The sequence below is a fragment of the Macrotis lagotis genome, chromosome 1 (genome assembly GCF_037893015.1).
Source record: "Macrotis lagotis isolate mMagLag1 chromosome 1, bilby.v1.9.chrom.fasta, whole genome shotgun sequence".
NCBI classification, from domain to species: Eukaryota; Metazoa; Chordata; class Mammalia; order Peramelemorphia; family Peramelidae; genus Macrotis; species Macrotis lagotis.
Window position 1 is genome coordinate 484,928,469 of NC_133658.1, and position 6,000 is coordinate 484,934,468.

The following is a 6,000-nucleotide window of genomic DNA, read 5'->3' on the forward strand; positions in this document are numbered from 1 at the left end:
TTGATGTTATTAAATGTTCCAATGATTAGCATCAAATGAATTAATTTAACAAATTAATATGTTTGCTTTTGCAAAGGGCTAAGATATAGCAAGAACCAAAGTACAAAAACATCCTAATTGAAATGAGGATAAATTATCACCTCAGCTTCTGGGGAGAGGGATCTCAAACTTAAATCAACTGATACAAATCAGTCACCCTAAAAAAGGTACTATGATTAATGGGCAAAGTCACTTCCTTGCTTACAGAACCCAGCATTTCAGTTTCTCAGAGCCTTTCATGGCAAGAGAAGATTAATCTTAGGGCACATCTAGAGCCTCACCTGGTTGATCTGTGGTTTTGATAGTCTTTCATGGACTCCAGTCATGAACCTCTGGTGGCTCCCTTGACATTTTGAATCTCCCAAGTTGCTAATATCCCTACACTTGATGATGATGATATTTGTCCTTGTTCTCGAAGAAGGCCAGGACATCAGGGAGGTGATGCCATGACAAGCACATGAATTGGAATGGAGTGTGGGGGGGTGTTAAATCACTACATCACTAACTAAATCATTAGCCTCACTTTCTCCTCCAGAGTCATCTGGGTCCAGTGGCCAGATATGAATGATGAAAACTAAGGATGGCCTTGGATGGGAGACAATCATGGTTAAATGACTTGCCCAAGGTCACACAGCTAGTAAGTGTCAAGTGTCTGAGGTTGGATTTGAACTCCCATCCTCCTGACTCCAAGACCAGTGCTCCACCTAGCTGTCCTATCCCTATACCTCAGAGAAAGAAAGAATAACTAGATGGCATAGTGGATAGAGCATCAACCCTGGAGCCAGGAGGACCTGAGTTCAAATTCAGCCTTGGACACTTAATAATTACCCAGCTGTGTGACCTTGGGCAAGTCACTTAACCCCATTGCCTTGCAAAAAATTAAGAAGAAAGAAGGAAGAAGGAAGGAAGGAAGGAAGGAAGGAAGGAAGGAAGGAAGGAAGGAAGGAAAGAAAGAAAGAAAGAAAGAAAGAAAGAAAGAAAGAAAGAAAGAAAGAAAGAAAGAAAGAAAGAAAGAAAATTAGATATTATATAAATAACATATCAGCAGGACTTGAATCCAATTCTTTCTGATTATCCACCACACTCTCTAGCCAAATCCAGACTATCAATATTTAAAGTGAGTTATACCTAAACCCACAAATTCTGGAAATATATTCTACACTGATGATTTAGAAAAAAATAGTCCAGGAAACATGCCAAAGGCATCATCAAGGACTTCAGTAGTGAGAAATCCATCTGTCCTTCTATCATTCCAATCCACCTCTGACTTATCTTTCAAACCCTAGGGAGTTTTTGGAAACTCATCAAATTTAAAGGCTTGCCCAGAATCATGTAACTAGAAACTCTAAACTAAGAAACTGCCATTTCAACCCAAAATTTTCTGATTCCAAATTCAATGCTCCATTTAATCTATACCATGTCTCCTCATACACAAGGAAAGTTACATTACTTCCACTAATACACACATAGACACACACAAACACTCACACACAAAACCAAGAACAACTCAGAGCTGGGTTGGGCTTTAAAATTCTCTAAGTTTCTTACAGTAATGAAAACTAATCTCTTCATGAACTTTACAAATTCTTACACAACAGTAGGGAGTTTGGACTTCAGTTTTAAATCGACAGAACAACTATGGATTTTCCAAGATATAGACTGGCTTCTCCAAGAGTCAGAGCTATCACTTCCTCTTTCAAAGTAGTAACAAGCTTCAGGATTTAATCTGGTGGAAGGATCATTTGGATCTGGAGTGAAAAGAAATGTGTTCAAATCCCAGTCACTAAACTTCCTTGGATCTCAGTTTCTTCTTTCATAAAATGAATTGGATTAGATGGCCTCTAGAGACCCTTCCAGCTCCATATTATTATCCTAAAAGTTAAAACATAGATCAGAATAATAGGATCTAGAGGAAAATTATTTCCTGCTCCCTAAATCAGAGGTGGATTTATTCTACCCAAAACTTGTCACAGAGGGATTTTTAAAGATCCTGATTAGGTAATTGTTATTGCCAAATGGGTGTAAGCTTTCATTATTTTCCTTCGGAGTTATTACCTACAACTCTCACAGATGACTTTCCATTAAAATTGTGTATTAAACTGATACCTTCTCCTTCTTTGGCATGGGTACTAAACAGGAGAATATAAGAAAGAACCCTTTCTCATGTTGTTTTTTTAATATATTACAAACACTCATAGTTTTAATGCCAAAAAATCTGTGCTTTATTTATGTAAAGCAAATTGTTAAGAGCAAGGAAGACTCAAATGTTTGTATGTAGCATATAGCAGACATTTTTAAATACTTGATGAAGTGAACAAGTAACATTCAGAGACCATAATGTTTATATGCAGAGAGGAGCAGTTTAAAACTTGCTTTGTCCTGATGCTGAGGAAGAATTGATCAATCAACATCTATTAATGGACATCACATATTTTATATCCAAGATTCTTTATTAAGTTCTGGAAAGGTAAGGCAAAAACAATCTCTTGCCTTCAAGGGGCTTAAATTGGAGGGGGGGGGGGAATCCCATAGGATAAGGAAAACAATTTAGACATAGGACAATAGAACTAATTAATTCAGACTAATTCAACTGTTTGCCCTTTTTTAAAAATATTTACTTTAGATTGTTTTTGTGTTGGAACTGAGAACCAGACTTAGCTATATCTGCAAAAAAATTACCTCAAAAGGAACTTTCTTAGAGCAGCAGTCATTAACTTAATTTTAAAATGTTTAAAATAAAAGTTTGATTTGTCATGCAAATAAGACAAATTATTTTTCATTTTTCATAAGTACTCAGAAAAGAAGAGGGATTTCAGAGATCAACCAGTTCAATACCCAACTGAATGGAAACACTACTTCTGCTACAATCCTTTTTGTTATTCAGTTATTTTCAGCCAAGTGCAATTCTTAATCCCATTTGGGGTTTGTTTAGCAAAGATACTGGAGTAGTTTGCTGTTTCCTTCTCTAGCTCATTTGACAGATGAGGGAACTGAGGTAAACAGGGTGGAGTAACTTGCTCGGGATCAACTAGTAAGTGTCTGAGGACAGGCTCAGAAAGATTTGAACTCAGAAAGATGAATCTTCCCACTATCGATTTTTATCACTTACCTATCCCTACTGTCTTTATCATTGACCAATTTCTACTCAGACTTTCCAGTTGAAAAAGTCTTCATTCTTCTCCTCCCAACCCATCAGATATCAAGTGAATATCATAATCTTTGATTTTTTTTATTTGTAGTCTGTACTTTTGGTTTTGTCTTCAGATAAAAAATAAGTTAATTTCCATGACATTCTGAATATATTTGGAGATACTGATTATGTAATGGTTTGGGGAGGACAAAAAAGGAACCTAAGGATGGAACTTGATTTAAAAAAAATGTTTGTTGATTTGACTGGAGACACAAAGGTGGGGGAAGGGAACCTTCATTCATGAAAACATTTATTTCATTGTCTTTTATGGTATCCTTGAGGATAAACAGAAATATGTGGGTTACTATGTGTTTTTGGAACTCTTTGAAATTTAAAACTCTTCTCTCTAGGTACTCTTTCTCTTTCTGGACTAGCTCACTGGCCCCACCTGCACCATGATCAAAGGTCAAAGTGATACCTGAAAGATGTAGCAATGCACAGGCAACTCACTCTTAAGGTCCCTAAAGGTAATTAGAGGTAACTAGGTCTACTACTCACAATAGCATCCCTAAAAATCCACCCCTGTGCTTCCAATTTAAATAAATCAGTCAGATTAAACTATTAACTCTTTATTGGGAAACATTACTAAAGAAAAAGGTGAAGGTAAGAATAATATTAACATAACAGTCCACCCATAAGCCTGAGTCACATTCTGCCAGTAACGTGCTTGGTGTTCATGAGCAAGAGTAGGCATGGACATAACAGAAATATTGCCAAGAGACATATGAATAAAGAAAATCACATGCCTGGGGCAGCTCAACTCTGGACAATAGGCTTTGAAGCTGTAGAGCTCCTTAGGGATACTTCTACTTTCAAGGTCCTAGGGGTATCCTTGGGAGAAGGGGGCTAACCTCTGCCCTACCCAACATATACTACCTTAAGAATTAGTCAAAAGGTAGTTATTTTAATTAAGTTCTTTCACAAAAGCATTTACTCCAATAGATTATTAAGAGCAGTGATTCCCAAGCATTTCTTCCAGGGTGTATTAGGAAATATTTAGCAAGGAGTTCTCAAAACAAAAAAAAAAAACTTTTAAGTTAAATCTGAACATTTAACAAATTCTCAAGACATGTTTAAATTTAATCTGCACCAATAAACACTTTCTCTATCGCTTTCTTAAATCTAGATAATCAACCAAAGAAGTTTTAGCAATCTTTGAAGTTTTAGCAATGATATACATAACCTATACCAAATTCTTACTATTTTGGAGGGGGGAGAAGAGAGAGGGAGAGAGGGAAGAATATTTGGAACTCAAAATTTTATATAAAAAATGAATGTTAAAAATTGTCTTTACATGTAATTGGAAAAATACTATCAAAAAGAAAAGGGGCGGGGGGGGGAGGGGAGAAAATTTAGCAATTGCCTCTCAGGAGAAAATTTGAATTAGCTCCACCATATCTCTGATTTCCTACAATAGGCACATTCCCCAAAGAAATGCTCATACAGAGCCCACAGAAGTAATGAGGAACACATGTAGTTAAGGCTGTTCACTACTCTGGAACTACAATGTCTCCATATCTTTTCTTTCTCTGGAGGTCCTCATACCTCTGTGGTGGCATGTCATTATGATGGATGTGTCTCTGCTGTTCCACTAGGCCAGTTCCTTGCAGCCTCTCTGTTTGATGGGCAGTTCAGTTGGGTTTCCTTCTCCCAGGGCATAGTATCTTGGCTGGATGGTCCAGGATACTCCTGGACTAGGTCAAACAGGTTGCTTGCTTGCTCACCAGCCTCAGCTACTAATGGGATAGAATGGACATGTTGCTCAGTCATATACTACTTTCTTGAACTATAGTGTTACAACTTTCCTCTTCAGTCACAGTACTTTGGGGCACCTTCAACTAGGGCAACAACTTTTGTTGCTGTTGTTACTGAGCCCTTATTTTCAAAGAGGACTATGGACATCAAAGTGTGATGTCTTGACTTGTGTGTGAATTGGATTAAAATGAGGTAGAATTGCACAAAGTCATCAGCCTTTCTCTCTCCTCCAGTATCATTGAAATTCAATGGCAAGATAAAAGTCAGGACAACTGGTGATGACCCTGGAATGCAATGAATGACCTTGGCATCTTCGATATCTGATCAATCAACAGTTTTTAGCCTAAGCATTTACTCCCTTGATAACTCTCCCAGAGACTGAGCTATGAGATTTGCAATCTTCAAGGCCAAAAGAGTGAGAGGTCTAGTCACTCCTATTCAAAGCCTGTTCCCACTGTAAGGTATTATACCTCACCTGAGGGTGATTAGTTCCAGATCAATCATGAACACTTCCCAGCCTCCTTTGGAATATAATAATAGCAACAGTAACAACTAGCTTCTAGATAAAGCCTTAAGGTTAGCCATTATCCTCGCATTAATCCCATTTTTAAAATGAGGAAACTGAGGCAGATAGAAAAGGTTTGCCAAGGATCCCAAAGTTAGTAAGTATCTGATTAGAAAGTCAGATGTTGCTAGAGATCTAGTACTCAATGGATTGTAGTTTACAGGTCTTTCAGTTGATGAGTGACAATGGACAAATTTAATGTTGACTATGCCCAAGAGCAAATTCATTGTCTTTCTGGCCTCTTCTTATATGACTGAGTCATTCAAACTTTAGAGCTTTTCTAAAGGGAGGATGGAGAGATCTTTCTATTTTAATTATGCAAGCTGATTTTTTTAAAGATTTCATTATTTATTAATTTCTGGGGAGCTGGATGACACAATGGATAGAGTAATGGACCAGGAGTCAGAAAAAAATCTGAGGTCAAATGTAACCTTGAACACTTGCTAGCTGC